The sequence below is a fragment of the Atractosteus spatula genome, chromosome 11 (genome assembly GCF_055471065.1).
Source record: "Atractosteus spatula isolate fAtrSpa1 chromosome 11, fAtrSpa1.hap1, whole genome shotgun sequence".
Classification (NCBI taxonomy): Eukaryota; Metazoa; Chordata; class Actinopteri; order Semionotiformes; family Lepisosteidae; genus Atractosteus; species Atractosteus spatula.
Window position 1 is genome coordinate 5551641 of NC_142716.1, and position 15261 is coordinate 5566901.

Below are 15261 nucleotides of genomic sequence, written 5' to 3' on the forward strand. Positions count from 1 at the left end.
GACTGGCTGATCAAATGCTATTTTCTTTTCTAAAGTACACTAAATTCCCCACCCAAAGCCTCAAAGGAGAGGCAGCATTCCTTCCTGGGATCCTATGGCCACGGGCTTACTCTACAAAGAACAGCAGCAGTTTCAACACTGAATAATTCATTTTGCAATAGGCAAAGTTTCATTATAGGTCCTGCTCCCTGATCACTTAATGGTATACCACACCTTCAAAAAGAAAAAAAGAAGAAAAAAAAGCAAGACCTTTTCCCACTCAGCCCTGCCTTGTGCCCTAGACATCAAAGGCAGTGGTGCGTTCCATCCACTGTAACAGGTCACAAACGATAGCAGGGCTCTCCCTCGCTGTCTGGTGCCAGAACAGGCAGCTGTTCATTTAACTGTCTATTATTAGCTTTGATGTCGACGCCGGAATTGCAATGGGATATTTTTTTTAATTTATTTTATGAGCAAGCTGCTAGTCAAGGAAATCCCACTTACCAGCAAAAATGTGCCCGTCGCATAAAGGGAAATCTTTATCAGCATCAGAAAATCCAAAAAACCTTACTGGAGAGTCCCAATCAGACTTTGCTTTGCAAAACATCAACCCAATAGACAAGATGCAGGAAATTAACAATATGCACCAGCCAGCCAGGTCTTGGTATTGCTGGCTCCAAAGCAGAGAGAAATCCCTGTTTCAGTGTACTAATACAGTGTCATCTCCCGTTGTATCTGGCTGCACAGTAAATACACAGGAAGGATTAAGCAATTATGACCTCATTTATTCCTGCACTTTGTAGAATCCTGGTTATTATCCTATATGGGAACACGATCTAAGTGACAATTCTATAAAAAAATTTGATTGTATTTAAGATCCCATTACAATCTTAAATGCTGAGTCCTACAGTAAATGCTTAGAACCTTGACCAGGGATCTGAGCCAGGATAGACCCCATTTAAAATGGGATTTGTCAGGATTGCGAACCATAAAAGATTAAGATCCCTGAAGATGAAGGAATTAACAAAAGCAAATTGCAAAATTCACCGTCACGTTAAGCAGTATTTTGTTTACGACTTCCGGGGGGACAGAAATAATAATGAAATGCAACAGTTGAGGTTTACGTCCATCAGTTGAATCCGTCACTCCCAGGACCCTCACATTGTTGGCACTGACCACTTTGTCTTTTGGACTATGTTTATTCGGATTCTGGCACTTGGGTAGTAACTGTGATGCAGTAAGCTATTTTCATTTGAAAGATGGGGCTTTATAGATAGCAGAAGAAGCCCGAAGACTGAGACAAAGACCTCATGGAATAATGAAAAAACTGTAGGCGAAGAAAAGAAAACAACAAATGTTTTGAATGCTTAATTAACACAGTGTGTTCACTAAAATAAATTATAAACCCATACAGTCTTTATACCGTTGGTCTACTGAATTTATTCCTACTATTTTGGATTTTTTATTTTATACGTATTCTATTACACAACGTGCCTACAACCATGTCAATCCAGATATACTGTAGTACGCACAAAATGTCTCCTTTTGGCAGGTTTAAAAATTGATCTTTTGAATTTGAACTTTTTTAAATTCTTTAAGTTTTAAAGGCTGCAATATTCGCAGGTGTTTAGTTGGGCTCTTAAATAAATAGTTGATCAATTTATTGATTTAACTTACTGTCTTACTGTTTTTTTGCACAAAATTAGCTACCTGAGTTGGTCTGTGAAGAGTAACATCTCTACGGGTGTACTTAGATTAGATTTGGAACCGACGTTCAGTCATACTCATGACAAGCAATAGGGTTTCAGTTTCACCTCTGCACCAGTATTCAAGAATCTTTTCAAATATACTCGCGAGTACTGAATAAGATAAACGAGAAAATTCATTTATGAGTATTTGTGATGATGAGCTAGGTTTTCGAAAATCTTTCCAAATTATTTTGCTTGGGATTTTACTTGGGCTTTTCCCTGGGCAGTCAGAAAACAAGGAATAAGAACACAGCTCCTTGACCCGTTTGCAGTCTTTCTTGCGTCTTTGTTCATGTTGCGTGATTAGGAATTATGGAAGATAAGCAATTGTGCAACCCTCAGTAAAATCCCACAGTCTCATCTCTAAAGCACAGGAGACAGCCTTTCCATGACCATCTCCAGGGCTACAGACCAGAACCACTGCCAATTCTAATCTAAAATGCATTAACTAAAGCCTGATAACATGGGGAAAAAAAGAACTAGCAGTTCTTCTACAAAAAATGCATTAAGAGTATCACTTGCCGAGCCTAGTAAGTGGCAGGATCCTTTTTGAGGAATTTAGTTAATTAGTATAACAATATGATCTTAAGGAGTATGAGAAATTAACTGTAATTAGGAATAACCACTTAATGATGATGTGAAGACATTTAATGCCCTTTAAAATGTGAAGTTCTACTGTAAGAAGATACTCAACACAATGGAAAAAAAATTACACTACATTTTTGCCCTTGCCTTTCACATCTCTACAACCACACACTCAACACTACTCTACTCATGTTTCAGCAATGAGCAGTGCGGGTTCATTTCAACAGCAAAGAGCCTACTCTACCCTCTGTGCTCAGCTGATTCTTTTCAGCTCCATCCAACAATATCTGTCGTTACTGCTCAAATCCAAGACATTTTAATTTGCTCTTTTATATGAAATCACAACCAAGACTACCGCTACACAAGTAGTAAAAGCAGAGAGGGTTCTACCAGATAGTCATCGCCGTTCTCTTTACGCATGAGGGTCACCCAGGAAGTAATGTCTCACTTTTTTCTCAATCAAAATAGACCGAAGAAAAGTGAAAGACCTAGAATTCCACGACAGGAAGTGAGAAAGTTAAAGCAAAATTGTCATTGGATTTCTATCAGAATTAATGTTTTAAAAACACACGGGACATTACTTTCGACCCTCAAGCCTTGTTCCAGTTGGTAATTACTTTTGAGTATGATACAGTACAGCAGAAATGTAGACTGTTAGTTTCTGCTTTGTGCAATCCAAGTGCAGAATCCTTAATAACATGCTGAACTTCCAACATTCAAGTCTCACAAAAATCAAAGCACACAAATCTGGCACTTTTTCTGAAAAATAAAGTGAATACTTTCCTCGACAGATTTATCATTTTAGCTAGTGCTAATGTTTCCTGATGTTTGCATCTTGTTTCTAATTTTGTTCCTGCTGTTCATACAATTTTTTTATGTTACTTGGGGTGACCTTGCAAATCAAGAGCAACCGATTACAGGAATGGCTTTGACAACTATGATGGAGTACTGCACACCTGTTTTTTTTCCTTATCAGAGAATACATTGAAAAATTGACATACATGGGAAAAATATGCATCTATGAAGAAGGAGCGAGGTCTTTGAAGAAAAACAGGAAATATGTTTTTGCTAATTTACTACACAATTTCTTGTTTCAAAACTGTAAAGCAGCCATTCAAATCAAATTTGTTTAATATCTTTTAACACTTTTCCCTTTTCTAACATGGTAAAATCCAGTTAAGAGTCTTTGTACAATGCAGAATTAAATGCCAACTTTTGCAATTAAAGTAGGGACAAGAGCAACGATATGAACAGTGAATGACAGAATATCACACAGCAAAAATTACATTAAAAAAGTAAAAGATAACAGAGAATTACTATAATTTCTATACATATTACTCTTCAGTAAGTGAGTCATATTATTGATCACAACGTCTAAACCATTGTTAGCAGTAAACCATAACAAATACAAGATTCAGCTGCCAAAAGATGCACAGCAGTTTGTACCCTTCAGGGCCTGGAACGTCTGATGCCAATACTGGAGCAATTCAGTTGGCTTGAGTAATCCAGAATAGGCAGCAGCCAGGAGCTGTGAGGGCCTTTTTAATGCTCAAAGCTCTAAACTGGAATGGGTCAATACACGTTCAACAAATCTTGGCCAGCCTACTGTAATTATACTGCAGAGTGTTTGAATCTAGATGACGCGCACGTTACTACAGAACAACACTTACTTTCTCTTTAACTCCCCGGAGTTTCAGTCATTCCTCAATAAAAAAAAATCAGAATCTTAAAAACCAGTTCATTCTACTTGTCAGGCCCCCAAATGCATGCACCTCTCTACAAAGAGAGGAAAAAATATCCTTAGCATCATGATGTTATGCATTCTGTGAAGGGGACATTAAGCAGTGTTTCATCACAAGGCAAAAATGAAGTGGCAAAGAAAAATCAGTGGGATTTAAATTCTTTACATCCGTTTAGTGCCTTTCATTCCAAAGCATGTTACACACAGGGAATGCAGCCATCTTCTTCCAGTTTAAGTATGGTTTAGTAAAACAATAAAGTAGGTACACCTTGCACGAAGAGAAGTTTACTGGATATTTCTTGTTTCAAATACATTTTATCTTGTTTCAGCCACACCCGGCAGGATTTCTTTTAACTGAAAGCAACTGTTTATGTTAAGTACACTGATCTGAAGAGCAGAGCAGGGTGAGAGCAATGGTTTAAGTTGCACAAACCTAGATACCTGCAGCTGCTGTACAGATGGCATGTGCAAAAATGCATAGCCTCCTATGCACAGCCAACAAGAACAGCAGGCGGCAAATTAATGAGATCATCACTGCTTCTACAGCGGCCTTACAAGCACAGTTGTTGTACCCAGCACCTGGTGGCAAGCACAGCCAGCTTTTTAAGTGGAGCAACTGTTTGGTAATGGCAGAGGGAATTGGGCTGGATCGATGGCTGTGTCATTCAGAGCAAGGCAGTACATCACAGAGACAGTAGTTGAGAGTCACATCACTTGCCTGGGTTCTGATATGCCATCGGTTTGTACAGAATGCCAGGCAGGTACTGTAAGTAAATCAAGCACAAGGTGAAGAGATATTTGATGCCATAGCTTTCACAGACCAGTAATAGTGCAATCCTTCATGAAGCACACAGAGGTTAGAGGAGAGAAGGACTTATGACCTGGCAGAAAGGTCTTCCACCACTTGATTTTCTTTTTCAGAACAGGCTCAGTGGTTAATTTGCTGAAGTTATGTCTCTTTAACATGATCAAGACAAGGTGGGCATGGCAGCTGATAACTGTGTACACAGGTTAAACCAATTTATGAAAGGTGAAAATTGCTAACCTTAACACATATACTGCAGTTGCCTGTAAATAACTTCAGCTAAGACTGATAATGAAATAAGACGAAACACCTTTCTTATGCTGCATAAATCAAACCGCCTTAGATAATTACAGAGGTAAAATAAAAAAAGCAACCAGCAATCTTCTGCCTTGTAACCTGCTGACACCAGACAACAAAGAAATATTTTAAAATTTAATGTTTTAATGTAATGTCTCCTTCCTTTAACAAACAAACAGCCAACTTAGGGAACAGCCTTCTCACCCATTTCTCATGTTTGCTCTAATTTTTAAAAACCTTTCTTTCAGAATTGGTTAAGTGAGGATTAGGCACGCTAAGAAAAGTAAAAAACACAAGATCAAACGACATAAAACCCAGACCACAGTATCTATCAAAAGCTTTGGCAAATTGTTTTAAAGATCATGGGATTTTGGGTCTGTGGCTTTAGAACATATTTTATGCAATACATGTTTTTGCTCTATTTCAAAGAGGTCCTCTTTTGATTAACTTCACATGATGTGACATTACTGTATGTTCATTTTCTGTAGCCACACAACGCTACAATAGTCTCAGATTGGCTCAAAGACGACATTGTTTTGACTACACAAATACAAGATTTATTTATCTTTCATAACCTGGAGACATTTCACACATAAAAATGGGGCTAAAAACATGAGAACTATTCCGCCCCAAAAAAGATGATACATAACCACTGAAGCTCACATGAGACCACCTGACAGTCATTCCCATTAAAACATCAACATGTCCACAACAACGCAATTAAGAGAGGTTTTAAGGTGTTTTAGAACATTTTTTAAATAGTTCTGAACCAACTAGGTCCAGAAAAGGTTTTTGCCGGTATCCAAATTCAGAAATTATCACCGATACAGTCAAAGAGATTTTATTTCCTCAAAACTCTTCCTTTTAACATTGAATGTCATTTTCAATAAGATTTTTGCCTGTGGTTAGTTAAATGATTTATCAGTACAACCGTAGTCCTTTACACGCTTAAACTGGCCCCCTAACAACTTTATTAACATGTGCCTTAAACTGCTCAACTTTTCAACTTCAAAGCAAAGCTCTTAATCTTTATTTCATGATGGCTGTTATGTGCAGTACAGCCTTGAACACTTTTGCCCTTTCTTGCCAAGCAGCTGAAAACCTTTCCATAGGTAGAAATTGTGCTACTCAAATGTGTAAAACCTCCAAGAGCATCACTAACTAGAGTGAGCTTTTCCCAGGAGCCAGAGAGTTAATTTGGGATTATTATAATGCACACAAGATGATTAATTGTGAATTTGCTAGTTAGCATTCAGGCTGTCTTAAAAAGGGATTTTAAATAACCAGAAATCCTTTAATGACCTAGTTTTAGTGAGTCTGTTTCTTTTATGTCCTTTTATGTTAAGAACACCTTTATTCTCTTCTGCTATTTGTAGAGGTATTGCTATGGCGTTTTTCTGTACCCAATGCTGTCTATATTCTTTAAAAAAACAGTAAAGTGTCAAAATCTTGTCTTTTGTTGTCACATTTAATTAGCACTTGCAGCTATGTCAGACATGCAAATATTCTGGATATGATTCATGAGAAACTGGTCACAGAACATCATGACATACAAGACTTTAGCTGGCTTCATATTAAATGTTTGACAAGAGAAACATACCCGCGCTCATGATATGTTGATAATAATAATTCCTTACACTGATATACCGCTTTTCTGGTCACTACACTCAAAGTACTTTATAAGTAATTAGGACTCCCCTCCACCACCACCAATATGTAGCCCTATCTGGATGATGCAACGGCAGTCAAAGTGCACCAGTACGCTCCCCACACACCATCTCTCAGTGGGGAGGAGAACAGAGTGATAAAGCCAGTTCATAGATGGGGATTATTAGGAGGTCATGATTAGTGAAGGCCATGGGGGAAATTTTGCCAGGACACAGAGGTTAACACCACTACTCTTTTAGAGAAATGCCCTGGGATTATTAATGACCATGGAGAGTCACGACTTTGGTTTTACATTTCATCCAAAGGATGGTGCCTTTTTTATATTTAAAGTATAGTGTCCCCATCACTATACCATGGCATTAGGACCCAAACAGACCACAGGGTGAGCGCCCCCTACTGTTCCCACTAACACCTCTACCAGCAGCAACCTTAGCTTTCCCAGGAGGTCTCCCACCCAGTTGAATTTCACAAGGTCTATACCACTGCCTGTGCAGAGAAAAGACTTAATACATGATCAGTTCTTCTCAGCTACAGTATATATTTCTTCAATGACCATTAAAACACATTCCATCAAACAAATTACTCTCGCCTTTAAAGGTCTTATAATATCGTCTTGGTCTCTTTCTTTTCAGATCCTGTAGAGTTCGCTTTTTCACATCTGAAAGCACAGTTTTTAATAATTCACAACGTACCAGGCTGGAAATACAGTACCATCTTGTAAGATGTCGAAGCCACAGTAGGCCTACCACTCACGTGAATGAAGTCTTCTAGTACAGCATGCCCAGTACTTGGAGTGGAAGCAACATGCTATGCCCAGTGGATAAAACCAGTGTACTTAAAGGGCTCATTACCTCATTTCCTTTGGCCTTATTCAGGTGGAGCTGGATTTGGGTATATTAAATATGCAAAAATGTGAAATAAAAGACATTCCATCATTTACTAAAGACTGAATTGTTGCCAACACCATTATTTTTTACATGAACAGTTAAAACTACCAAACTTCCAAACACAGTCTTTTATTCAGGACTATATCAGAAATTATTATTATTAATAATAATAATAATAATAATATTATTATTATTATGTTGCATACATACAAAATTGCAAGGGTGTAGCTACTGCTGTATTTTTCTTTTTACATCTTTACAAACCACATAGTGCAATATGGCCACCCTAAGACTGATGAGCAATAAAAAACCTCACCATTGTAGTTTTTCTTCAGCTACCCACATGTGCAGCATAGCTATATCTTAGGAACGAAAACAGGGCATATGGCCTGAAAACCGCAGACTGGCGTGATTCCATGTTTCTAACTGAAGGACAGTGCAGAAAAGAAAATGACAAATTATCTGTAAATAAAATGAGAGAAATGTGGCACCAGCAGTATCATCTGAGTGTTGTAAGAACTGTGCAGGGAAACTTTTTAACAAAAATATCAGAAGAAGGCCAACATTCAAATCAGGATTACGCAAGACCTGTTCATTCGAAAGAAAAGCAAACTAAAGCATAAGGTTCCAACCTTTAGACCCTTTCTCAATTAGACTAATTCTCAGATTCTCAGTCTCACAGAACTCAGCCCATATACATACAATACTTAATCTCTTGACCCACATTTATAATTGTCAGAGGACAGCACAGTGCCAGCTTACATTTAGGCAGAAAATCGCCAATGAATCAGTTTGTGAGTTCTTGGAGCAAAAATAAAGTTACAGTCAATACAGCAAGTGCGTCGCATTTTTCTACTGCTGGAAGAGAACAAGATGCATAACTGGACACTGTGTAGTACTTTTACTTTTAAAAAAGAATAGCTCTGTGGAAATTACAAACGGGACTATCACCAGACTGTTAAGTAGGAGATGTGCACAAATGCATAAACAAGAAAAGCAAACATATGTATCAAAATTAGGATAACCCACCACATAATCAACATTTCCAGTAAAGCCCTTTTCTACCTAATAACTGGTGGACACAGATTTGCAAGATCTTAACAACAGAAGCTTGTCAAAACACAGGGTGGTGTTGGCAGATGCTACATTAAAACAGCAATTTCACATCTGAAGGTGATTTTCTTCATTTCTTCTTTTTTCTTTTCATTGCCCAAAAACGTGCTGCAATTACAAGCAATATGTACAGTACAACTACATACAATGATATTAAGTGGTAAGCAAGTGCCATATGGTAAAGCAAATCTGTATTTTGCATCCCATAACGTACAGTGTACACTAATTATTCTGCTTGAAGGATAGCAGCCCTCCCCCAGGCAATCACAACATTCTAAAAGGGGGAATCACAACCTGGGAGGAATGCATCCAAGATCTAGAAGACTTCAGGTTTTAACTCTATATTGTCAAATACTACAAAGCCCATCTAACATTGCCATTGCATTTAAACAGCATGTAAGCTCAGCTGGAATGCAAACAAGCAGCTGTGGAGACCTCCAAAGAAATTAACTGGCTCGAATCGGTGCCTAATAAATATCCAGAAAGGCCAGGAAATCGCCTGGAACAGCTGTGGTTTGTGGCTTTGTAGCTCAGCTCCAGTGACTGAGCAGGTCAGCTGTTCAAACCTGGGTCTAGAGCACGAACCAAACAAAACCATCAATCAACTAATACCTGCTTTTAAATTTCTCCACCTTTACACGGTCTGGATATCCCAAAACTGATTTTTTCACCTCAAATCATGGGGACAATCTGAATCTGTGTAACATTTTGCTTTACACATAGCCTTCTGGGATGGGGTTAGGCTTAGGGTTGGTCCTAAGGTTAGAGCTGGGACAAAATGTTCTGAAGGACATCAGCATTTGGAGTTAATGTTTATAGTCAAACTAAGGATTGGAGGATATTTGCTCATTATAGTCAATGGTGTGATGGTGTGGAGACTCTCGATGTTTCTCTTTTTGCCTGGATACAGAACACTTAATGGTTACAAAGAAGGAATAAAACAAACATTTCAGCATGTGAAGGATGGTACTATTTCTCAATTTTTATGTTTTGCTAAATGTTTTGTTTTCAGAAGCCAGTGGCAGGTAGCCTATATCCCCTCTTGTCCTGAAGGAAAAACGTATTTATGAAGTTGCTGACATATAAATACTTCAAACAAACAGTAATTTCAGACTTACAGAACCCACCCCAGCCAGGGAACAGAAACACACACTCACACTACAGTCCTTCCATTACACTTTCATCAGTTCTTGACTGGTTGTTAGAACTGAGCAGCACGGCTCTACTACTTCAGATAGATTTATTGCAGTGGCCAAGGGAAAGGGTTAGTGGCCAACATCCAGATGGATTGCATAGTATTCCCCCACTGAATGGACGCCACTTACAGTACTGTATGTCATGGTGTAGAGAGCAACTTACATAAAAAGACGATCACTTAAAGTATATGCCTCATGGTAACACTACAGAAGACAGATTTTGTATTGTTTCAAAGATCTAATATGATGCCATAACAGTCTATATGAGGATAAAGGAAATGTCTAACTAGAATATGAAGACCTTAGTCTATATTGCCCACTTTTTTGTACTCTTACTTATTAGCTACTAATAGAGAACCACACCATGCAGAAAAAAACGATCCTGCAACTGAGTTCAATTACATTTATCATCATCAGGTCAGGCGCCTGTTGCTTACAGTACTAGAATAGCAGTCTCTCTGTGAACTTATCTGAACTAAGCAGACATCATGGAGAGTGGTTCTTAAAACTGTGCTAATTTTCCAGACAAAGACATTGATTAGACTAGCCAGCACTGGGTTTAATTCTCAGTGCTCTTATGATACTATTCATTCACAATTATATTTCAGCATACTGCACATCCTACAATCTATCACAGCATGAAATCATTTACAAAGAAAAGTAATACAGCTAAAAACAGTTAACTGCACAGGACTTTTTGGAACTTTTATGTTGGTCATGTTCACAGAACAGATGAAATCATGGATTACCACAAATCATTTTGCCATTCTAATGTGGAAGAAGTTGGATGGGTACAATTTCATACATCAAGAAGCTATAGACCTAAGAACATTTTTGCAGATGCACAGAACTGAATAAATAAACAATATTAATTTTGATAGAATACTGGATGCACAGATAACAAACAGAATAGGATCGTTACCAATAATGGGGGAATGCTCAGATTGGTGTGATGTAATTAGTGGGGTACCACAGGGATCTACATTAGGACCACTGATATTTCCAATTTGTATCAATGGTCTAGATTCTGGTACAGGTTCACAGACAGACAATACCAAAATAGGGAGATTAGCAAAAACTATGGAAACTACATTAAAAGTTCAAATATATACAAGCAAAACCAATGACTGAGCTAACACCTATAAATTAAATAGACACTTGCAGAGGATACATGCAGGTAGAAAAACAAATGCCAAGCTTAAATAAAATCAGAGCATACACTGATAAATCATTTACATGTTCTAGATCAGTGGCTTTCACACATTTTTATCATGGCCGACTTGAAAATTGCTCAGTGGTCTCAAATAAGCATTTAATGATCTTTGATGTTGATTGCAAAGTTACGTAACTACTATACAGTACTTTGGATAAAAACAATGTTTTTTGTTGTATGAATAAAAGGATTTTTTTTTTTCTGTACATATTATTATTTTATCAATATTCTCACCTTTCTAATGCAATAGAGGAATCTCCTACTTTAAGAAAAGTGCTGTGAAGTCGGCTGCAATGTTTGCCTGCTTTTGCCTTAGGTCAGACTTAATTTTAAAATCAATGTGAATAAGTTCAATACAATGTGAATACTAATAACATAACTGTTTTCTTTTGCACCGTTAACATTGTCAAAACAGTCTTGATTGCCAACAGCAGAAAAAAAAAATCATTCAAGTTCAAGGTCAAGTACAGAAACTGCAGACTGTTCTGGTTTCCCCAAATTTAAATTCTTGATTATTCCACAGCCTTTCCATGGACAACTCAAGCAGCTCTCATAGACTGTACCACAGATTGATACCCTCTGCTCTAGACTACTGTATACAGGGAGGCAAAACAAAAGCTAACAATGTTATATATTCAGTATATTGTTAAATGTGCAGAAATTAAAACAAAGGATGTTATGTTACAATTGAACAATGCACTATTAATATCCCATTTAGAATACTCTGTACAATTGTGGTCATCATAATACAAAACAAATAATTCTGCTCTGCAATCAGTCCAGAGAATCAGCAGTGCAACACAAAACAAAGGACACAAACAGACTGAGCATAAGTGGTTTAAAAAAGAACAGGAGACACTTCTACACAATGGGTTATGGAACAAACTATCCACCCATATAGCTGGAGCCGGCACCCTGGCTTCATTTAAGAAACTGCTGGGCGAATTCCTCAGAGCATTTAGCTACTCGTATCCAACAGAGCAGTCCGTTCAGCTTTTCTTACTCTTTCTTGCAACCTTTCTTATGTTCCAGTACATTTGCACAACATTACAGATCGAAAGAAGAACAAAGCTAAAAAAAGCTCCACTCGTCATTGCTCAGGGGAATGCACCGAGAGGGTGCAAGGCCCTTTATTGAGCTAGTATGTAGGTGGGTCAATGGCTATTGTTTTCTGTTACAAAGTAAAACTATGCTTCTCATTTTATTTTGTGCAATCCCAGGAATTCTTCATGCTTCCACTGACCTGTAGTTCAAAGAGGATTTAAAGGAGGTTTTTTATGAATTTCTTCTCTCTTATGGAGAAAATCTGTCAGTGACCCTAATGTTAGTTTTATTGGGCTTGGTGGCTTTGAATAAATGTCACGTCAAGAGCAAAAGATCTAAAGGGAACATGAACTGTGCAAAGATGGAAAGGACTTTAGAATTTTACAACTGATTTGTTTTAGTGGCAAGTTAACTTACAAGTCTCAGCATTACAGGACAACTTGTCTTTTAATTTTTGTGCTCAAGTCTCCCACTTTGAAACTGTAACCTTAATTAAATTAACTCCCTCCAAATGACTAGCAAAGTGCCTCAACCCCTCCTGTTTAGATAGCCAAGCAGAATAGACTTGTGTGTTTTTCTGATGACTGTGGGATCCCTTTCAACCACCTTTGAATTAAACTTTTTTTTTTACTCATTCTAAAATCATCAAAAGTCCTAAGTATCACTGAGGACCTTCAACAACCAAAGGATCCCTCTTTTTACTGGCTGTACATTTTTTGCTATGCCATTTTTGGCATAACCAAAGAGACAATATACTGTCAGAGATTCGAGTGTGAGATGGGTGCTGGCACAGAGATCTAAATATGGTACAAGGGCTCAGAGGTTGCAAGAGTCCCACAATAGCTGCAGACAAGAAAATGAGGGGAAGGGGGCTGCAGAGGTTACACAGAGCATTTGACAACTGTGATGATACAAGCTGCCAACATTCAGCTGTAATTCACATCCCTGCGGTGCATACCAGTGATTTCATTGCCCCAAAGTGCATACTTTCCACCTCTACGTAATGTGTGCTGTATTAATTTTCTGACATTTTTAAACAATGAGCTATCAACCCTACAGTAAGAACAGCGGACCAACTACTGTTCAGTATTAAAAGCACATACAGTAATAATGAGATCATGAGGAGACATCCTTCTTATGTAAGGATAATACTAATCTACTAAGTACAAAGGCTTACTACAGTATCCAATACTGTACATCCTATCACACGATCTACCTGTTAAGATTTTGGTTATTATAAACCTGAGAGGCTGTTAACTTACACAAACATTTGAATGAAACGTGTTAATAAACATAATAATAACAACAATACAGTTGTTGTTGTTGCTGTTGTTACAGCGAACGCGTGAAACTAAAATGTGTAACAAAAGCAGTCCAGTGTACACTTGTTCAAGTATCATGTTAGCAATATACTGCATTAGTGACAGTCTTTGTTACTCCTTATGTTACCACGTTACAATTTTTTAAAATCGTACTTGTGCACGGGTCTAAGGGGTCGCTGAGATTGCCTAAGGTGTTGTAATTAAAAAAAAAACTTAATTCGCTAGTCCACTTCCGAATGCCATGTCATTATATACCCATAAGATACAAGCAAAAGTTCCTAACGTTTTTTTTAAATTCAGTGTAACAAAGCGCTAGCGCCAGGTGTTTTATCGGCACATCAGCTACAGAACAGTGTACAGTAGAAAACTCATCTCTGTAATGATAACTCACCGAAAATTTCAAGTCAAGCTAAATAATGTATCACAACAATCAGAACCACTCACGGAACGTTAAATAAAAATGTCCATACCGTTTTAAATACATCTCAGTATCGCTGAAGAGCGTTTCATAAATATCATTGCATGTACAGTATCTTATCAAAATCACACTGCATTTAGGCTAGTGCAAGAATTGTAAAATACCACAATTTATCTTTAATGTAATTTCCATGGTTTCATATAGAAACGATATAAAAAATACAATGCAATAACTGATTACCATTGGGTTTTTTTATAGTTAGTGGGGGGAAAATCCATATTCAGTTTTTATTCCTACAAGAAAGGGTTCTGTAAGGTACCTCTCAGTTAATATTTCAATCGTTATTTCAAACACCTTGAATTACATGAGAGAAATGCAACTAACACTTTCTACAATACAGCTGTACTCGCAATATTATATTTATTACACCTATAAAGAACTCCTTTTTGTATAAATACCCCAATAAAGAAATAACGAATAAGGACACGCTGCAAGAAAAACAAATAAGTTGAATTCGCACATCAGACACAGACGGAGGAAAATTCTTCATTCTTACCTTAAAAAACCTCTTATGCATCCAATGCATTCTTTAAAAGATGTCGAATTTCTTTTACAATTCTGAAACTGTTTTGCTATAATATAATCACAAAGACTCAAATCGCAAGCCGTCTTCAAATTAACATCGATGCTATCTGGCGAGACAAGGCACATAAACCCCACACACCAAAGCCACCCGATCCTGTGTGTTTTATTTCTTTTTAATGATATGATCAGTCACTGCATTTTTCTCATTGTTAAATACAGAGCTAAACATGTCCCGGCAGTTTACCAAAACCGCATACCGTCCCCCCATTCTGCTCCCAGTTCTTCACGGTATATCCAAATTGTCAGATAGCAGCTTCTATCGATGTGTCTCGGCTAGCCCGTTATATGTAATTTATTTTCCGTACAGAATGTGAAGGCAAAAGAATGGGAGAGAACAGAGGTAGGTTTCTCGAGTACGGAGAGCCAGATGGTTCAAACCGCCTGACTGAACGATTTCACCGCAAGAGGGAGCGGAGAAGGTTCGCTTTTCACCGAAACGCTCAATTCCAATCACGCAGTCCCGGAGGAAGGAATGAATATCTGTTGTTGCAAATTCTTCTCTAGCCACAGAGTGCCATTTGTTTTCCATCATTCTCCTCTTTATAATAATCAGATAAGTAGATCCGGGCAGCATTGCTCATTGCACTATCTTGTTTTACA

General features: G+C 37.7%; 1 protein-coding gene across 1 annotated transcript in view; it reads right to left on the reverse strand.

The window, feature by feature from the left end:
- Positions 1-14979, reverse strand: part of b4galt2 (beta-1,4-galactosyltransferase 2) — a 118960-nt gene extending 103981 nt beyond the window's left edge. Inside the window, exon 1 of the mRNA XM_088927591.1 lies at positions 14573-14979. The gene's annotated coding sequence lies outside the window, so the exon portion shown is untranslated. The remainder of the gene's footprint in view (positions 1-14572) is intronic.
- Positions 14980-15261: the final 282 nt, after the last annotated feature.